Here is a 22247-nt window from a genome sequence, read left to right as displayed (position 1 = left end):
ATGCTCCCATAGACCGCGGGGCTACCCCGCGCGGCAACCACATGTCTGTTATCATTTGGTATTTCCTAACCAGCGTACAGCTAGTGCACTGAATATATTGTCTTTTTAAAACTGAAGGCGAGACCATTCGCAGATAACCAGTCAATAATATTTTTACGAAAATTGTTTATTATTTGTTCTGTTTCTGTACGTGTGCTTGAACTGATTACAATCTTATGTCCTCCGCAAAAAGAACTAATTCTGCGTGTTGTATATTAGACGAAAGATCGACGATAGTGGACCTAAGATTGAGCCTTGGGGTAACCCTTACGTGATTTCTCCCTAGTTAGTACAACTTTCTGCATCCTTTTGGCTAGATATGATATCATCCACTGGTTGGCTATACTATCAATCCCATAAAAATTTAATTTACCTAGGAGAATATTGTGACACACACAGTCAAACGTTTTAGATAGGTCACAGAAAATACCAACCGGCGCTATTTTATCATTTAATGCTTGTAAAATTTGGTGAGTGAGCATGTAAAGGGCATTCTCTGTAGAACAGCTCATCTGAAATCCAAACTGTGATTTCTGCCGGCCGGTGTGGCCGTGCGGTTCTAGGCACTTCAGTCTGGAACCGCGTGAACGCTACGGTAGTAGGTTCGAATCCTGTCTCGGGCACGGATGTGTGTGATGTCCTTAGGTTAGTTAGGTTTAAGTAGTTCTAAGTTCTAGGGGACTGATGACCACAGATGTTAAGTCCTATAGTGCTCAGAGCCATTTGAACCATTCTGTGATTTGCTGAGTGTGTTATTGTTGTTCACGTGAGGTACTGTTCTAGAATAATAACCTTCTCATAATGTTTGGGAATGATCTCAGCAATGAAACAGGTCAGAAGTTCTTCTCTTGCAGGACCGCTCCTGAAATAAAGAATTTGCTGAGAAATGACTTCGTCACGGCCTTAGGGATTGTTTGCATAACGAATCATTCATTCTGCAGCATAGTGTGAGTTGTTACGAGTCACAGTAGAAGTGAATCTGAGTAGGATATAAGTAACGTGTCTATGTCGTGCCTGGAGATATCAGAATGAGAAGGCGTCTGACAAGGCCAACGGATTCGGGACATATTTGCCAAGTCGCTTGTACACAACGTAGAATGAAAGATTTTAAGAATTTCAGGGCCATTACCTCCCTTACCATTTTTCAGAAAACCACCCCTATAATTCATGACATGCATTGGACTCAAAATTGACGGGGCCGATAGATACCTGAAATCTGACGATTTATCACCGTCATATATGGCGTCCACAAACGCATATGTTTCTAGAAATCGAGGAAAGAATTATGTCTTACTACCGCCTATACCATAAGGTAAACGCTGTGCAACGAAACCGTCGCTGCCGTAGCGACCAAGACATCTGGCTGGGATGTAGACAACCTGTGTTCGGTTCGCAACTGCATTCATTTTTTTTATTCGAATTTTTTTCGTTTCTAAATTAGTAGGAGCAAGAATGTTAATAAGATAAGTAAATCAGTATGGAATGACAATAAATTAGGCAGACAAATTTCTCAAACAGCTTGCATTAGAGACGAATTAAACAGACTTGGTCTACATTTAAAAATCTTTATTTTTCCGGAATTTATTGTGATGCACACCACCCATACAATAACATTTCCTGAAAAATAGGTGCTGAAAGTTCATCACAGATTTTGCTATGAATCATTATCGCATCCGCTCAGTTGTGCAATTTCTGTTAGGTTTCTAGAAGAAGACTAATTTTGAAGGCTCGAAATAAAGTTTTTAATTTGGTAAAAATAAACTTCGCTTGGCTGACAGACAGGCGTGCAGTTTGACGGTATTCCTTCTATAGTGCAAGTCGGTTGACCACGTTCATTTACAAACATCCGTCATATACGACGCTATTAGTTTGTCCACCCCAGTATCAGAAAAAAACTTATCACAAAGGTATGAATTGAAAATAAATACTGCCTCCAAGAGACTGCAGGCTATTCTAAAAGCCTTTGTGAATGTTTGGCATCAACAATTTCAGCACAATATTTTCGAAGACATTGAATTCCGAACAACTGAAAATGAGATACGCAACTTTTCTAGCATTTGTAGACTTAGAGAAAGCTTTTGACAGTGTTGACTGGAATACTCCCTTTCAAATTCTGAAGGTGGCAGGGGTAAAATACAGGGAGCGAAAGGCTGTTTACAATTTGTACAGAAACCAGATGGCAGTTACAAGAGTCGAGGGGCGTTAAAGGGAAGCAGTGATTGGCAAGGGAGTGAGACAGGATTGTAGCCTATCCTCGATGTTATTCAATCTGTATATTGAGCAAGCAGTAAAGGAAACAAAAGAAAAATTCGGAGTAGGTATTAAAATCCATGGAGAAGAAATAAAAACTTTGAAGTTCGCCGATGACATTGTAATTCTGTCAGAGACAGCAAAGGACTTGGAAGAGCAGTTGTACATAATGTACAGTGTCTTGAAAGAAGGATATAAGATGAACATCAACAAAAGCAAAACGAGGATAATGGAATGAAGTCGAATTAAGTCGGGTGATGCTGAGGGAATTAGATTAGGAAATGAGACGCTTAAAGTAGTAAAGGAGTTTTGCTATTTGGGGAGCAAAATAACTGATGATGGTCGAAGTAGGGAGGATATAAAATGTAGACTGTCAATGGCAAGAAAAGCGTTTCTGAAGAAGAGAAATTGGTTAACATCGAGTATAGATTTAAGTGTCAGGAAGTCGTTTCTGAAAGTATTTGTATGGAGTGTAGCCAGGTTGTTGTTTTTGTTGTGGTCTTCAGTCCTGAGTCTGGTTTGATGCAGCTCTCCATGCTACTCTATCTTGTGCAAGCTTCTTCATCTCCCAGTACCTACTGCAACCTACATCCTTCTGAATCTGCTTGGTGTATTCATCTCTCGGTCTCCCTCTACGATTTCTACCCTCCACACTGCCCTCCAATGCTAAATTTGTGATCCCTTGATGCCTCAGAACATGTCCTACCAACCGGTCCCTTCTTCTTGTCAAGTTGTGCCACAAACTCCTCTTCTCCCCAATTCTATTCAATACCTCCTCATTAGCTATGTGATCTACCCATCTAATCTTCAACATTCTTCTGTAGCACCACATTTCGAAAGCTTCTATTCTCTTCTTGTCTAAACTATTTATCGTCCATGTTTCACTTCCATACATGCCTACACTCCATACAAATACTTTCAGAAACGACTTCCTGACACGTATGGATGTGAAACAGGGACGATAAATATTTCGGACGAGAAGAGAATAGAAGCTTTCGAAATGTGGTGCTACAGGAGAATGCTGAAGATTAGATGGGTAGATCACATAACTAAAGAGGAGGTATTGAATAGAATTGGGGAGAAGAGAAATTTGTGTCACAATTTGACTAGAAGAAGGAATCAGTTGGCAGGACATGTTCTGAGGCATCAAGGGATCACCAATTTAGTGTTGGAGGGCAGCATGGAGGGTAAAAATAGTAGAGGAAGACCAAGAGATGAATATACTAAGCAGATTCAGAAGGATGTAGGTTGCAGTAGGTACTGCGAGATGAAAAAGCTTGCATGGGATAAAGTAGCATGGAGAGCTGCATCAAACCAGTCTCTGGACTGAATATCACGATCACGACAACAACAACATGGACTGAAAATATTCTCAAGATATGTTTTGCGTTTTGTAAATTTAATTCATTAATTTACCAGATTTGGAGCAAGTGACGTAATAATTCTTAACTAGTCGATTAAATGAGTGTCCACTTCTGTACCCCTAGGACCAAATTAATCGTAGGTTTCTTAACTAGTCGATTAAATGATTGACCGCTTCTGTACCCCTACGACCAAATTTATCGTAGGTTTCTTTTAAGCACAGGAAAACGTTAGGCAACAATTATCCAGACGCTGTTATGAACACCGCACCGTGAATGAATGCATTATTGTATGTATACTACCAATTGAAGAAAAGGTTCGATTTTCTCCCTTATGCGATAACATGCACCGAATGCTCGTCTTCGCAGCACTTCACTCGTGTTCTTCTCACGCAATGAGAATCAAAATTTTAATTCTTTACTAATCCAAGTCGTTTAATACATTTGTTTGCCTTCCTTGTTATTATTCGTTATTGATTTACTAGCACTTACCTTACTAACCCTCCTATTCCTGTCAATTTCGAAAGAGAAAAAAACACAAGTGAAATGAATGCATTTGAGAAACGAATACAGATGCTCTGCAGCCACATGCCTAGGATGGCTACGCCAGCGGCGCTTTCGTTGCCTAGCGTTTACGTTATGGGTAGGCTATATACACTACCGGAAAAAAATTTGTTCAACTGGAATCACGACGTCGATGTTTATCCCATGACAGCATGCTACCTCGGGGATAGTAGATGTACTGATAATGGATTCATGTAGTCCGTCAAGATATAGCGCAGTGGCATAACTACCTGAGCGCTATCTATATCTAGCCTTTAGTAGCGAATGCTCACAGCTGAAAGGCTCAGTTTGGTGCAAACGTGTGAAGCAAGCAGACAACTATACCACGAAGGTGCACTCGTGTTTCCTACAGCCAAATGAGCGAGTTTGAAAGGGGTGTCGGCCGTGTTGGCCGTGCGGTTCTAGGCACTTCAGTCGGGAACCGCGTGACTGCTACGGTCGCAGGTTCGAATCCTGCCTCGGGCATGGATGTGTGTGATGTCCTTAGGTTAGTTAGGTTTAAGTAGCGGAGAATTTACACACAAGTTGGACGCGCTGATTCATTTGTGCAACTATGCTGTTATCAGTGGTCGCGTGAACAATCTCACGTCCGTAGAAGAGATTCTGGACGTCCATACAGCACTGGCGCGCGCCAGGATCGTCGTATTGTAAGAACAGCAGTGGCAGATCGTGCAGCTACCATAGCACAGACAAGAGGGCTTCTTGTCCCAGACGTGTAAACACGCACTGCTGCGAATCGGTTATTAGCAGTGGGACCACGGGTACGCACACCTCTATCCTATTTTCCACTCACGTCACAGTATTGATATTCACAGCTCGACCGGTCCCGTCAGAGGATCACTTTGAAGATGGAATGGCTCCTTGTGGTCTTCAGGGATGAAAGCAGATTCTGGCTGCACACAAGTCATGGTCGTCTGCGCGTACGACGTAGACATGTTAGGGTCTGTCACGTAGACTACATTCGTCCAAAAGATACTGGCCCCACACCAGGCTTTATTGTGTGGGGTGCGGTAAGTTACAACTCTCGTTCACCTATGTTATTTCCGGAGTGGACGCCAACCAGCCCTCGGTACGTGCAGAACGTTGTTAGACCCTTTATTTTGCCGTTCTTGCAACATGAAGGTGACATGTTTTTCCAACAGAATAATGCTTGCCCACTTACTGCCTGTGAAACTCAATGTGCTCTGCAATACGTGGAACAGTTTCCCTGTCCAGCACGACATCCGGACTTCTCCCCAATCAAGCAGGTGGGCGATATGATGGGACGATAAGAGACTATGAGACTCATCAACCGCCAACTCTTACAGAACTACACTACTGGCCATTAAAATTGCTACACCAAGAAGAAATGCAGATGATAAACGGGTATTCATTGGACAAATATATTATACTAGAACGGACATGTGATTACATTTTCACGCAGTTTGGGTACATAGATCCTGAGAAATCAGTACCCAGAACAACCACCTCTGGCCGTAATAACGGCACTCATACGCCTGGGCATTGAGTCAAACAGAGCTGGGATGGCGTGTACACGTACAGCTACCCATGCAGCTTCAACACGATATCACAGTTGATCAAGAGTAGTGACTGGAGTATTGTGACGAGCCAGTTGCTCGGCCACCATTGACCAGACGTTTTCAATTGGTTAGTGATCTGGAGAATGTGCTGGCCAGGGCAGCAGTCGAACATTTCTGTATCCAGAAATACCCGTACAGGACCTGCAAGATGCGATCGTGCATTATCCTGCTGAAATGAAGGTTTCGCAGGGATCGAATGAAGAGTAGAGCCACGGGTCGTAACACATCTGAAATGTAACGTCCACTGTTCAAAGTGCCGTAAATGCGAACAAAAGGTGACCGAGACGTGTAAGCAATGGCACCCCATACCATCACGACGGGTGATACGCCAGTATGGCGATGACGAATACACGCTTCCAATGTGCGTTCACCGCGATGTCGCCAAACACGGATGCGACCATCATGATACTGTAAACAAAACCTGGATTCATCCAAAAAAATAATGTTTTGCCATTCGTGCACCCAGGTTCGTCATTGAGTACACCATCGCAGGCGCTCCTGTCTGTGATGCAGCGTCAAGGGTAACCGCAGCCATGGTCTCCGAACTGATAGTCCATGCTACTGGAAACGTCGTCGAACTGTTCGTGCAGATGGTTGTTGTCTTGCAAACGTCGCCATCTGTTGACTCAGGGATGGAGACGTGGCTGCACGATCCGTTACAGCCAGGCGGAAAAGGTGTCTGTCATCTAAACTGTTACTGATACGAGGTCGTTGGGACCCAGCACGGCGTTCCGTATTACCCTCCTGAACCCACCACCGATTCCATATCCCGCTAACAGTCATTGGATCTCGACCAACGCGAGCAGCAATGTCGCGATAGGATCAACCGCAATCGCGATAGGCTACAATCCGACCTTTATGAAAGTCGGAAACGTCATGGTACGCATTTCTCCTCCTTACACGAGGCATCACAGCAACGTTTCACCAGGCAACGCCGGTCAACGGTTGTTTGTGTATGAGAAATCGGTTGGAAACTTTCCTCATGTCAGCACGTTGTAGATGTCGCCACCGGCGCCAACCTTGTGTGAATGCTCTGAAAAGTTAATCATTTACATATCACTGCATCTTCTTCCTGTCGGTTAAATTTCGCGTCTGTAGCACGTCATCATCGTGGTGTAACAACTTTAATGGCCAGTAGTGTACTTTAACAGGTCGAGTAGTCTTGGCGTAACGTATCGCGTAACAGTATTCGCCATCTGTACGATCGAGTGGATGCCAAAATCGGAACCTGCAATGTCTCTCATGAATGCTACATCACGTACTAGTATGAGTGTTTCAGCGTGGGTTGATACCTGGTACCTCAGAACCGCTAGTGTTATCGATCTGTAAATGTAATCATTTCATGTACTCCATGTGCATTGTAATGGCAACGGCCTTACCGTAGTGGATACACCGGTTCCCGTCAGATCACCGAAGTTAAGCGCTGTCGGCCGTGGCTGGCACTTGGATGGGTGACCGTCTGGGCTGCCATGCGCTGTTGCCATTTTTCGGGGTGCACTCTGCCTCGTGATGCCACTTGAGGAGCTACTCGACCGAATAGTAGCGCCCCCGGTCACAGAAAACCATCATAACGACCGGGAGAGCAGTGTGCTGACCACACGCCCCTCCTATCCGCATCCTCAGCTGAGGATGACACGGCGGTCGGATGGTTCCGATGGGCCACTTGTGGCCTGAAAACGGTGAGCTTCTATGTGCACTGTTGCAACAATACATATTGAGAGAATTGAAACCTCTATAAGGGTGTGCTAATTTCTTTTGCGGCAGTGTTAATGGCAATCAAAAACGTTTCTTTTCTCGATCTCTAGGATAGTACGCGTTTGCGGACCCCATATACGATGATGAAAAACATTAAATTTTGAGTTATCTGTCGACCCCGTAATTTTTTTTTTTTTTTTTTTTTTTTTTTTTTTGCAAAACAGCCAAAATATCTTTCATTTTCGTTTCTCGGTCTGTAACGTCTGAGGCCTTCTCCTTGTCAGTCACGAAAAGCAAGGTTACTGGTTTGAATCCCAGTCTAGCGGACAGTTTAAGTTTGAATCTGCTTATCGTCGGCGTCCCTGTGTATAGTTAAACGAATGAGTAGGATAAGAAACACTCTGTTTCCTTGTGTTACTTCGGAACACAGTATCTCCCAAACAGTGCAATAACCTCGCTTTCGGACATTCACTTAACGTAATGCTTTAGTAGTACATAGGCAACATTGTAAATGGTAGGTGGCATATTAAGAGAGAACAGAAGGGTACTCTACAAAAGGAGTGTCAAATTTCCGTTGCAGATCTGTCAAAAGAGAAAACATGCAGTTCATGGTAGTCATACAGAGGCGCGGAATGTTTCCATACGTGTTGCGGCGGCCGCTGTTTTACGCCCATTAATGAAATGAAAGCAGTAACTCGCGCGTAACATAGTGGCACTGCTAACATAAGCACCCGGCAACATGTATATGAAACTTTTACTAGTGCGTGAAGAAATGTACTCGTTTAATTCAGGCCCTCGTACAGGGCGAATGGAAACATTCCGCTGCGTTATTAAAACCCTGGGTCGTTCAGAACATTAGCACTCAGCGCGAGGAATGGCGGAATATATGGAGCGCGCTGTCTGTGGCAGTGGCCGAGGCCCACGAAAGAGCCTCTCGTTTTCCCTGGTCCCGTTGCCGGGCATATACATTAATGAACGCCGCTGAGGGACGGCTGGCGCTACCGACGTCGAAAATTAATTAAACTGAGCGCCTGTTTACGTAGGTTACCAGTAACCGGATGCCCATGAATAAAAACCGGCACAACCTGTATTCTCCCGCGCCGTTTTTTCGTCAGTTTATATCAATTATTAAGTCCGGCCACGATTCATCTGCGTCACGTTGTCAAGTTGACTACATATTTCCGGTTCGTGATGCTCCGCGCTCCTCCCACATTCATTTACTTTCTTTGTTTGATTTTAACTTCTCTTTTTTTCGACCACTTTCCTGACAATCTTTCCTCACACTAAAACTCGCGCACCACGACTAATACGCGAGGAGTGTGCATGCGGTTCGTAGCATTGGTTCGAAAATCACAGAAAAATGTAGAATTACAGACGGCCACCAACACCCGTTTTTAGTCGCCATTATGTACACAAGAAAGCGGAAGGGAAGTTTAGCAGGTAACGTCCTGTCGACGAGCAGGGACTTAGAGACATGTCTTCATTGGACGATGCACACTATAAGACAAAAAAACAAAACAAAAAAAACACACCACGAAGGAATTATCCGAATGGGTCAGAAATCGGCAGATGTGATATACATATTCAAAGGTGGCTACTCTGAGTCACAGCGTTTAACACTGTTAAACACTGTATTCAGTCGGGAGAATCAATCGTGTGGACAATTTGTTCCTTTTACGAAAGATTGCGAATTCCAGATGTGTACGAAGCCTTTTTGGACGATTCAACACAGACTCAGTGATTGCAGGCTCTCTTCGACACAGCTGAAACTTCCCCACTAATTACAGGGCCAACGTGATCATCAAATGATTCAGAACAAACTCATTCGTTCATTCACTCCGGAACAAAAAGTCACAAACCTTATTTATGAAGGAAATTGTGTATTAAATCCATCTCCATTACATGTCCAGATCTCCGGTAATTCCACGTCTTAATTATTTTCCTTTTACAGTCTCTTTCTCTTCAAACAAACCGCTAGTGGCACAAATGTTAAGTGGCTCGATTTAGTGAGAAGAAAATCAGAATATGTATCTCTCAGAAACACGTCAATCCCTCAATCCATACTCCAGAAGCTGTCCTAGTTACCACTCTAACAACCATGGAGAATGCATATATGCATCTCTGTTATTTCAAAGAATAAACGCCCTAGAAAATACTTTGGCGTCGTCGAGCTGTCGCCGCATATGTTACGAGAAAATCAGATCAGATACTTTTCCAAAGTGAATGAATGTGGATGATTTGATTGACAATGATTAATTGGTGCGTGGTAGAGGGTATTTTCTGTGGGGACATTACAAGCGTCAGAGATTGCGCCAAAGATTATTATTCCGCCGCCTCCACGGGGGCAGTAGGAATTCAGAGGATGTCGAGGACAGTCGTTGTTCTGTTGGGAGAGAGAGCAGACGATCTGAGTGTTGACTGAAATGTTGTACTGTTCAGTTGGTGTAATGTCTAGATGGAAGAAGATGCAATTGTCAGAATATATCTGAGAAAGCGGATGGGCTTTTGATTTATGATGCTGGTGTAATGGAATATTTTCGTAAATATATAATGAGGTAAAAAGGCGGTCACACAGCTAGTACAATTATTGTATTTATTCATTAATATTAGTCTTTTCTTTTTAATTAAGCCCCCATGCAATATGAAGACAAACAAATCATCACATTTCAGAAGAATTTGATGATCTATTCAAGAGTAAGAGCTGAACAAATTGAGCAAGTCAGTAACGTGCTGCTCCACATCTGGCCCTTATGCAAGCAGTTATTCGACTTGGCATTGATTGACAGAGTTATTGGATATCCTCTTGAGGGATACAGTGCCAGATTCTCTCGAATTGGCGCGTTCGATCGTCAAAATCCCGACCTGGTTAGCGAGCCCTGTGTATAATGCTCCATGCATTCTCAATTGAGAATCCGACGATCTTTCTGACCAAGTTGGGGTTTGGCAAATCGAAGACGAGTTACAGAAACTTTCGATGGGTGCGGGCGGGTATTATCTTGCTGAAATATAATTCCAGGGTGGCTTGCCATGAAGGGCAACAAAATGGGTTATAAAATATCGTCGAAGTACCGCTGTGCTGTAAGAGTGCCTCGGATGACAAGTAAAGGGAAGACTGCACTGTAGTTCCTTCTCTAGATTGTCGCACAGATGGCAAAATCGTAGATATTGAAATAGATGACAGAGGGATAGAAAAACAATTAAAATCGCTCAAAAGAGGAAAGGCCGCTGGACCTCATGGGATACCAGTTCGATTTTACACAGAGTACGCGAAGTAACTTGCCCCCTCCTTGCAGCGGTGTACCGTAGGTCTCTAGAAGAGCGTAGCTTTCCAAATGATTGGAAAAGGGCACAGGTTATCCCCGTTTTCAAGAAGGGACGCCGAACAGATGTGCAGAACTATAGACCTTTATCTCTAACGTCGAACAGTTGTAGAATTTTGGAACACGTATTATGTTCGAGAATAATGACTTTTCTGGAGACTAGAAATCTACTCTGTAGGAATCAGCATGGGTTTCGAAAAAGACGATCGTGTGAAACCGAGCTCGCGCTATTCGTCCACGAGACTGAGAGGGCCATAGACACGGGTTCCCAGGTAGATGCCGTGTTTCTTGACTTCCGCAAGGCGTTTGATACAGTTCCCCACAGTCGTTTAATGAACAAAGTAGTAGCATATGGACTATCAGACCAATTGTGGTAGTGGATTGAAGAGTTCCTAGACGACAGAAAGCAGCATGTCATTCTCAGTGGAGAGAAGTCTTCCGAAGTAAGAGTGATTTCAGGTTTGCCGCAGGGGAGTGCCGTAGGACCGTTGCTATTCACAGTATATATAAATGACCTTGTGGATAACATCGGAAGTTCACTGAGGCTTTCTGCGGATGATGCTGTAGTATATTGATAGAATGTAACAATGGAAAATTGAACTGAAATGTAGGAGGATCTGCAGCGAATTGACGCATGGTGCAGGGAATGGCAATTGAATCTCAATTTAGGCAAGTGTAATGTGCTGCGAATACGTAGAAAGAAAGATCGCTTATCATTTAGCTTCAATATAGCAGGTCAGCAACTGGAAGCAGTTAATTCCATAAATTATCTGGGAGTAGGCATGAGGAGTGGTTTAAAATGGAATGACCATATAAAATTAATCGTCGGTGAAGCAGGTGACAGACTGAGATTCATTGGAAGACTCCTAAGGAAATGCAGTCCGAAAAGAAAGGAAGTAGGTTACAGTATACTTGTTCGACCATTGCTTGAATACTGCTCACCAGTGTGGGGTCCGTACCAGATAGGGTTGATAGAAAAGATAGAGAAGATCCAACGGAGAGCAGCAATCTTCGTTACAGAATCATTTAGTAATCGCGAAAGTGTTACGGAGATGATAAACTCCAGTGGAAGACTCTGCAAGAGAGACGCTCGGTAGCTCGGTACACGCTTTTGTTGAAGTTTCGAGAACATACCTTCACCGAGCGGTCAAGCAATATGTTACTTCCTCCTACGTATATCTCGAGAAGAGACCATGAGGATAAAATCAGACAGATTAGAGCCCACACAGAGGCATACCGACAATCTTTCTTTCCACGAATAATACGAGACTGGAATAGAAGGAAGAACCGATAGAGGTATTCAAGGTACCCTCCGCCACACACCGTCAGGTGGCTTGCAGAGTATGGATGTAGATGTAGATGTTGAAGGTTTCTACTATGAAAGGAAATGGCACCCCAGACCATTACAGCTGGTTGTCTGGCCATATGGTGGGCGATATTCAGGTTGGTATCCCACCGCCGCCCAGGACGTCTCCACACTCGTCTTTGATGGTCATTGGGGCTCAATTCGAAGACAGTCCTACTACAGTCAATGATATTCCTGGCCGAACGTGCTCGACAACGCTACAAATGGGCGTTTTGGTCTACAGTGGTCAATGGTAGTCGGCGGAAGGGGCGCCGTGAGCTCAGCTCCCTTTCTGATAGTCCTTTTGGTCGCTGAAGCATCAATTGCACGTTGGATAGATTAGAATGATGAATCAGGGGCTCTGAGTGCCTCTCTGACGATTGCTCGGTCCTCACGTTCTAACGTCTCTCTAGGTTGACCGTTTCCTTTTTGACGCTGTGTTCGGCCACGGTTCACCCATTGCTGCCAACATCGCCGAATAGCAGCATCGATCATATTCAAATGTCGTGCGATCCGCCTACTACTCCAACCGGCTTCTCTAAGCCCAACTAAACGTCCTCTCTCAGATGCTGGAATCTGCGTATATTACTCAAGTGCCTGTCTGCGAGGCATAGTTACTGTCCAGCTAATTACTCGGGTTTAAATGCGTACAGATTTTGTGCCTTGGTACTGACATGTTCCCTGTTTACTATTCTTGCCAGCTGCGAGGTGAAACTGCGCTGCAGCGTCACACATTCATCCATTGGCCACCAATGTTTACAATTTTACATCTTCCGTCGACAACTGCATGAATATCAATTTGTGAGCAATTTATATAATCCCCTCGTGGTGAGTGTCTTTTTTATCTTAAGATATACGAGGGTGAGTCAAATGAAAACCTTAAATTTGTAATAACACATCGAAATTTCGCGCCGTTATCCTGTAAGTTGGTAAGTGTGCTACAAACAGCGTGCAGAATGGCCTGTAGGTGGCAGCATAGTGCAGATGCACACATGCCGTCGCAGTATCAGTATAAAGATACTGCGACTAGCTCAAGGGAAGAAAAGCGTTCTGTTACTCGGTTTTTGCGTAGTGAAGTTGTGAAACCTATTGAAATTCATCGACGAATGAAGGTTCAGTACGGTGATGCATGTTTGTCACAGCAGCAAGTCTACGAATGGAGTAGGAAGTTCCCAAATGGTGTGACTTCAGGGGAAGACGCTCCCCGTCCAGGTCAGGCACAGCGAGTTGTGACTCCACAGAACATTGCAGCAGTTGAAGCCATAGTGAAGTAAAACCGCCGAGTGACAATGAATGACATTGCAGCATGTTTACACATTAGTCATGGGTCAGCACACCACATTGTGCTCCAGTTTGACAAAGGTGTCTGCAAGGTGGGTGCCACGGCAGCTGACTCCTGAAATGAGAGAACGACGTGTTGATGCTTGTGAAGAACTTCGTCGGCGGTTTGAACGATAAGGTGATGGCTTCCTTGCAAGAATCATTCTGATGAAGAGGTACGCCACACGGTGCATGAGTGGTTGCGCGGTCTACCAAAAAAAATTTCCTAAAGGAATTTATGCATTTTGTATGCGCTGGAGGACTTGCGTTGAGATTGGGAGAGATTATGTTGAAAATACAGCTTTGTACCACTTCTGCACAATAAATAATATTTTTAAAAATATTTAAGGTTTTCATTTGACTCGCCCTCGTATTTCGGTAGGCTCCTAAACTGTTTTTACGAGGGTAATCCCAAAAGTAAGGTCTCCTATTTTTTAATAAGTACAGAACTCTGTTTGTGTGGCAGTTGGTCACACTGTTATGAAGAGTGCTTCACGCGCCGCGCTGAGGCGCTCAGTCTTGGCTTGGCAGCCGTTGCGAATGGAGCTCTCCCGTTGGATGTTACCGCCAAGTGCGAATTGCGCGCAGTTATTCGGTTTTTGAACGCAAAGGGCACTGCGCCGATTGAAATCCATCGCCAATTGACGGAAGTGTATGGTGAGTCGTGTATGGATGTCAAAAATGTTCTTAAGTGGTGTAGAAAGTTTGCAGCTCGTCGGACCGAAATTCACGACGAACAAAGCAGCGGGAGACCGTCAATTTATGAGAAGACAGTATTGAAGGCTGAGCAAAGCATGCGTGAAGATCGGTGGATCACCCTGGATGATCTCTGCACGTTGGTTCCTGAGGTTTCCCGAAGCACCGCTCACAGAATTTTAACGGAAACATTGAACAACCGGAAGATGTTTGATGGGTGCCGCGCGAGCTGACTGAGGACGACATGCGGCAACGATTTGATGCTTCCAGGGCATTTCTTCACCGCCTTACAGCCGAACAGGACAACTTTCTGGACTCAATTGTCACGGGTGACGAAACCAGGGCATACCATTTCACACCTGAAACCACGCCACTTCATAACTTTCTGAACAGCATGGCGGCGAGCTGGTATGACATGGGCATACAAAAACTGCCACAGCGTCTACAATAACGCATCGACAGAAATGGTGATTATGTCGAAAAATATCTAAATGTTCAAGCTGTAAACTGATATAAACCATTGTAGAAATAAACAGGTCTATGTACTTATAAAAAATAGGAAACCACAATTTTCTCACAATCGCCAATCTAATTACGTATGTCTGACACATTTTATTCAAGTTCTTATAATGTGTTGAATTATATGCATGGCTCTTATGTGACTATAGAAATTGTCGTATTTGTTCATCTTCGCGTAAGTTGTATCTATAACATCTCGTCCCCTGATCTTGCAGGCTGCGTGTAATGTTAACTGTGTGGTGTCGCATAATATTTTCAAAGCTAGGTTCAAGTTTTCTTTTAATGCGTTGTACAGTAACATATTGCTCCTCAGCCTAGTGCCTAATATGTAACTGTACAGCTATGTGTATATTTTATATTTTTTGGCGTTTGCTAGTCACGCTGGCTTCTCCATTACTGCAGATTTTATGGGCCATGTAAGTTACCCTGTACGTCGTGTTCCACTACCTGCATCCACAGCTAGCATTCTTAACGTGACATACTCAGTGTATAGACATATCTTGCGCTATTAAGTTTAATTTGTGGCATGTGGGTTTAGCTCCTTTTAGATTTATACTAGTTTTATTAATTTTGCATTTTGTGCTATGATTTCATCAATTTCATTTCTTGACAATTTATTATACCTTTTCATTATTTATATTTCTTGAAAACTGCATTACACATTGCATGTCTTGCTTTTATTGTTTGCTCTGTACTAGGCCTATCTTAACTAATGCCATGCGTTAGTATGGCGGTTTTAGTGCCATCGCAGACGAATGGTATTTGGGATGGAACGTGAGGGTGCGGCCGTTTCTTCGGTCGTCCCTCCCGTCCTCAGTATTACTCTACCGGCCACTAAAATTGCTACACTACGAAGACGACGAGCTACAGACGTGAAATTTAACCGACACGAAGAAGATGCTGTGATATGCAAATGATTAGTTTTTCAGAGCATTCACACAAGGTTGGCGCCGGTGGCGACACCTACAACGTGCTCACATGAGGAAAGTTTCCAACCGATTTCTCATACACAAACAGCAGTTTACCGGCGTTGCCTGGTGAAACGTTGTTGTGATGCCTCGTGTAAGGAAGAGAAATGCGTACCATCACGTTTCCGACTTTGATAAAGGTCAGATTGTAACCTATCGCGATTGCGGTTAATCGTATCGCTACATTGCTGCTCGCGTTGGTCGAGATACAATGACTGTTAGCAGAATATGGAATTGGTGGGTTCAGGAGGGTAATAAGGAACGCCGTGCTGGATCCCAACGGCCTCGTATCACTAGCAGTCGAGATGACAGGTATCTTATCCTCATGGCTGTAACGGATCGTGCAGCCACGTCTCGATCCCTGAGTCAACAGATGGCGACGTTTGCAAGACAACAACCATCTGCACAAACAGTTCGACGACGTTTGCAGCAGCATGGACTATCAGCTCGGAGAAAATGGCTGCGGTTACCCTTGACGCTGCATCACAGACAGGAGCGCCTGCGATGGTGTACTAAACGAAGAACCTGGGTGCACGAATGGCAAAATGTCATTTTTTCGGTTGAATCAGGGTTCTGTTTACAGCATCATGATGGTCGCATCCGTGTTTGGCTACATCGCGGTGAACGCACATTTGAAGCGTGTATTCGTCATCGTCATACTGGCGTATCACCCGTCGTGATGGTATGGGGTGCCATTGGTTACACGTCTCGGTCACCTCTTCTTTGTATTGATGCCGCTTTGAACGGTGGACGTTACATTTCCGATGTGTTACGACCCGTGGCTCTACCCTTCATTTGATCCCTGCGAAACCCTACATTTTTGCAGGATAATGCACGACTGCATGTTGCAGGTCCTGTACGGGCCTTTCTGTATAAAGAAAATGTTCGACTGCTGCCCTGGTCAGCACATTCTCCAGATCTCTCACCAATTGAAAACGTCTGGCCAATGGTGGCAGAGCAACTGGCTCGTCACAATACGCCACTCACTACTCTTGATGAACTGTGGTACCGTGCTGTAGCTGCATGGGTAGCTGTACCTGCACACGCCATCCAAGCTCTGTTTGACTCAACGCCCATGCGTATCAAGGCCGTTATTACGGCCAGAGGTGGTTGTTCTGGGTACTGATTTCTCAGGATCTATGCACCCAAATTGCGTGAAATTGTAATCACATGTCAGTTCTAGTATAATATATTTGTCCAATTAATACCCGTTTATCGTCTGCATTTCTTCTTGGTGTAGCAATTTTAATGGCCAGTAGTGTAGTTCCGGTGACGGCCACTCTCTGATGCATATGTGTGCACAGGAGTCTCACTGAGGTTCACGCGGCAGTCTGTTGACCGGTCTTGCTGGGCTTCCAAGAGAAGCGGCGGCCTTGGCACTTACATCGTAAGCTTATTTTCAGGTTCCCAAAATGGCATTCTACGGCTTTTATCACTTTCTTTTAATTGCTTAAGCCCATGCCACATGTCGAGTCGTTCGCAGTTGGTTTAGGTTACAGCAGGCTGACAAAATGTGGGTATCTGCTGTTACTTTCATGTTTTTTCGGTCAGACCCCGTTTAGCAAGAGTGGTGGTGGTTGACACTAAACACCTTTTCATGCCTCACCAGCACAAGATCTCAAGTGTTACTTGATAAATTTGCTGGATTTTGTTACTTAACTGGTACGTGATTGGTATAACATGAGGTTCACATTTGTATGGGCATTTTAGGGTTAATTAATTTTATGAAGAATCCCTCTCGGTTTTATTTTTTGTAGCGCCTGAAGACAAGATTTACACCCTGAAACGTGGATCGTATACGATTTTATGCAAACAAAGGATTCGTCAAGTATAACTGGAGAGGACTTATTCATAATGAAACATTTTAGCAACAGTTGCGGATGTCCCGCAAAGAATATACAAAAAACGTATTTTTCTCTTTTCAATTAACGGTTTACCGTGGGGAGAATTCGTGAAGCCTTTGAAGACTGGCTGCGCTGTCGAATATCTGGTCAGAACCAGCAACGCGCCGAGGGCTATCGTCGCTCAGAGGAACGATCACGTGCTGTCCCTTATTTTTCCGTGGGACTTTATTGTAGTTTTTGTAACGCGAAGTCAAGCAAAAATGATTTGAAAGGAGTTCAGTTTATCAGAGTCGCTTGTTCATTCTAATGTGCATAGCTCATTACACAAATAAATGTTTACCGAGCGAGGTGGCGAAGTGATTAGCGCATTGGACTCAGAGGACGTCAGCTCAACCCCACGTCCGGCCATCCTGATTTAGGTTTCCGCGATTTCCCTAAATCGCTTCAGTTAAATGCTGGGATGGTTCCTTTGAAAGGGCACGGCCGACTTCCTTCCCCATCCTTTCCTATTCCGATCAGACCAATGACTTCGCTTTTTGGTACCCTGTCCCAAAATCAATCACTCAAATGAATGTTTATTGCACATCGATAGGAAATGCAAACGTTGCTCCGTATTTGCATATAATGAATCTTGTGGAGCAGACGGAAATTAATTTTCATCAGGAGAACACATAATTTTTATTGTACTCTGTAGCCTTAAAAGAATTTTTGTTGGGTCGTACGACGCAAGATTAGTGAATGTGCTTGGACATACGAATACAATTTTAAGAGAGAAGCATTTTATGTCTTATTTTTGAACAAGATATAGAAATTTTGAGCCGTGCAGCGGCGTTTTAATGAGTGCTATTAACGGCAGACAGCTGTACCATTGTCTCGCGGTTACTGATCCTATTCTACTGATCCTATTATCCGTTTCTTCCCACACTACAGAAATCAGAGCGAAAGGAAATTGTCATTATCTTGGAGAAAATAAAAAAATAACAAGTAAAAACAATATGACGACGCAACATAGCACCGTTCTACTGTAGGATCGTAATTCAAGCTTTTATTTTCTTCTTGTCTGCACGTTTTATTGTCCACGTTTCACTCCCATATGAGACTACATTCCAGAAATTCCTCCATAGTTTACTTCCTACAGCAAAAACTTATTTTGGATGATAACAAATTGCTTTTTCTTGTTATTGTCAGTCTACATTTTATATCCACTTTTCTTCGGCCATCATCAGTTACTTTTCTGCAGAATAGGAAATTCATCTACTACTTTTAGTGTCTCATTGCCTAATCTAACGTGGTCCTGCCACTGTCAAATGGCTGAACACCTTCCTTTCAAATTTCGCAGATTCCGGTCATCTGCCACCTGTCTTCAAGAAAATTAAAATCATTTCTGTACCAATGCTAGAAAAACGTCTGTCCAAAGTTGAAAGCTACCGTCCCATTTCCCTACTCACATTCAAGCTCCTGGAGAGGCTCATCAAAACAGAATCTGCTCAGCCATTAACAAACATGTCCCCATAGAGTAAGCTGAATTTGGATGTCAGGAACAGGTGCCAGTAATGGGCATTCATATCGAGAACGGCTTTCAGAAGAATAGGATAAAGAAGTGGATCTTCTTAGATCTAACCGCAGACTATGATACCATCTGACGTGACACACTCCTGCTCAAATTGATCAGTGTCGTATCGCGTCGGAAACCAACCCCTATAATTGGCAACTTTATGAACAGTAGATACCTCCAGGTGTTCTCAGAGAATTTTAGAAGTAGAGACCACAAAATAAATTCGTATACATGTGACATTCCAGAAACAGAGTCCAGAAAATTTATTGACGCTGATGATATTGCCTTGATCGATCAGGATCAGTGCTTTGAGGAAGCCGAAGCAACGCCAACATCATATAGGAAGACGTTGGATTAATAATTCAAACACAACTCTCTCTACAAAAATTCAAAAGAGCCGTTGTATCAGCTTTCCACCCATGGAAGCAGCAAGCAGATTAGAAACCTAACATTACAATTAGAGATAAGACGCACCAATATTGCAACACTCCACAATCCCTATGTGCGACTCTAGACATGTCTTTGACATATAAACCACATTTCTGGAATGTGGTAGCTAAAATGAATATCCGAACAATATGCTCCAGAAGATAACAGGAATCACCTGGGGTGTCACCGCAATAGTCCTCTGATTATCAGCTCTAGCTCTTTCATACTCACAAGGAGAACATGGCAAGTGCCATAACCTGATTTCCCAGAAACTCGCCTCATAACAAGAGGAATCAAAATAAGCGAACTCGTGTTTCGGGTTATCCATGGATACTCGACCAGTGCTGAGAAAAAACAGTCCAAGTTTTCGACCTCATTTAGATGACTTTTATCGAGTGATAATTTCAGCCGAAATGGTGGCACTGTAGCTACTAGCGTTGTGGTGCCTCACTTTTGTGCCCCACGTTTGAAAACCCGATTATTGTTTTTATTTTATTTCTTTCAATTGTCAACCCATGTCCATAGAAGGTTATTAGAGAATCTTTATCGTCAAGGTAGGGGATACAAGGGCGTTATATTAATTGTACAATTACAACTGGGTTTCACAGTAATTTTCATACCTTTATTAAGTAATATGTGTAGCGGCACTACCGTTTGGGATAGGAAAAGTCAGTTTTGGTGCAATATTTCTGAGCACGCAAGTAACAGCCGGGTGCGGGCCTGTTTACAGTGAGTTATGCTCGCCATCAGTTGCGAAGTAAAATAGAGGCCACAGGGGCGTAGAACTGCCGGAAAAAGTACACGCAGCGGTTTGCATGGTGCAAGTCACAGGCAGAAGGGACCCACTGGCCAACCTAAGTGTTATGAGTACGTGACACGGAGCGGCTCGTTTAGCAAAACAAAGGTGCACAGCCGCATATAAATAGGTGCCGATTCAGTAACAAATCATTGGAGTGTGGCAGCTCTCCTGGACAGTGGGGAACGTCACACCACCAGCTACACACAGCAGCAGATGGGGCGCCAGCATTCCAGTCCACGGTGGATCGCTGCTTCAACTCTCTGAGGCTGACGCAGGGTCCATAACCAGCCAGCAGTGAGCCACTCTACGACTCGCTAACAGGGGCAGTCGTCTTGGCTCCCAACATGCACTGGAGACCTCCAGGGTGAGGGCCACAGATTCAGCTGGATGAAGGCTGCTGAGTCGGCTGCTGACGCGGCCCTGACGTTATCATATCACCACAGCCGTACAAGGCCAACACATTAGCAGAGCGCTTGATGGGTCACTGAGGTGGCGTCCTCAGCATTGAGGGACCTGATGACGCAGACCAAGGGGAATGCAGCACTGTAGTTGGAAACAATAAATCACTTGGAAAGCTCGGATGAGTCTTAATATGGTGCCTTCTACCTCTTCCCACTACATATGTGAGTGTATGATGCTTTCAGGGATTGCAAGCTTTGTAAATTCCCATATTCTTATATTTCGCTCTTATATTAATTCTTACACTTCACTCTTATATTTATTTTTCAAGAAGATTTGGTGCATTCCCTTGGCTGATAGCAATCGTAGAAACATTCGAAACAGAGAAATCCTGAACACCACAAGCATCACATGAAGGTATTTCTTCATATGAACCTTCCTAGGGAAAGAAACGTCATTAACATTGCTGAGAGTTTAATGCATCAGCAATAATTTTGCGGCAAACCATGCATAACGGATCACTTATTGAAAACTGGGCTTGCAATTGATTATGAGTCAAGATTCACTACAGGAATTTCACTGAAAATAGTTTGAAATAATTTCCTCATTCACTTATTATTTTTCCTTTAATTCATTCGTCATTCATACAGTTAGTAGACCAATAAGAACAACGTTATTTCAGTATACAGTGGACAACATTAGTGTATTAATCTTCTACAAACATGGGTAAATAAACGAAAAACAAAAATATAAATAAGAATTCGGTTTCGAATACGGTGTGCAAAAGTGTGTAGCAGCGAGGCTACTCACTGTACTACTATTGGGTTGAACTATTTACTTAAAAGGAGCAATAAACGCCTCGAAAACTTAAACCATCGTTTTCTGAGAAACGGCCCAGTATCTACAATAGGCCGAGACATGTATTTGGTTATTTTGACCCCTCTTCCATTGAGCAAAGTTTCTGGGAAATCCGGTTTTGCCACTAGCTGTGTGCTCCTCGTCAGTCGTAGAATACTACTGTTCCACTTGATTAAACAGGGCTTACACTAAAATAATTGACACGCAGCTCAATCAAGCAATGCGCCTCATCACAGAGTGTATTCACCACACAAATACGCACTGGCAACCAGTTCTTTGTGATATACCACCAACACTCATAACAATGTCATAGTCATCCCTGAAGATGAAGACAAGAATAAAAAGAAACAAATTCAGAAATTTCATTATCAGAACCCCGGCGACTGAGGTGTAGAAAACCATGGCGGCGCCCAACAATTAGCCTGCAGAACAGTCATTTCAACACGCAAGAAGCCTGGAACAACCAATTACAGGCACAGTCTTCCACCGAGCATCACCAGCTAATCAAAACTCCATGGCAACAATCAGCAGGTCTTCATCAACCCCGACGACACTGGTTCATACTGAATCGGATCAGAACAGACCGGGCCAGATCTGGAGCATTGCTGCCCCAATGGGAAATTCTCCCCTGAATGTGATTGTAGCAAACAGTACATCACATGACATTTGAAAGTTCTCTTGGAACATTCAGAGGGACAATATAAGA

The 22247-nt window shown here is 43.7% G+C and overlaps 1 pseudogene; it reads left to right on the top strand.

Moving 5' to 3' along the window:
* The first annotated feature begins 7159 nt into the window (after nucleotides 1-7159).
* On the top strand, nucleotides 7160-7277 carry LOC126200121 (5S ribosomal RNA; annotated as a pseudogene).
* Nucleotides 7278-22247: the final 14970 nt, after the last annotated feature.

Source organism: Schistocerca nitens, chromosome 8 (genome assembly GCF_023898315.1).
Source record: "Schistocerca nitens isolate TAMUIC-IGC-003100 chromosome 8, iqSchNite1.1, whole genome shotgun sequence".
Taxonomy (NCBI): Eukaryota; Metazoa; Arthropoda; class Insecta; order Orthoptera; family Acrididae; genus Schistocerca; species Schistocerca nitens.
Note: the sequence above shows the minus strand (reverse complement) of the source record. Positions and strands in the feature narration are given on the sequence as shown.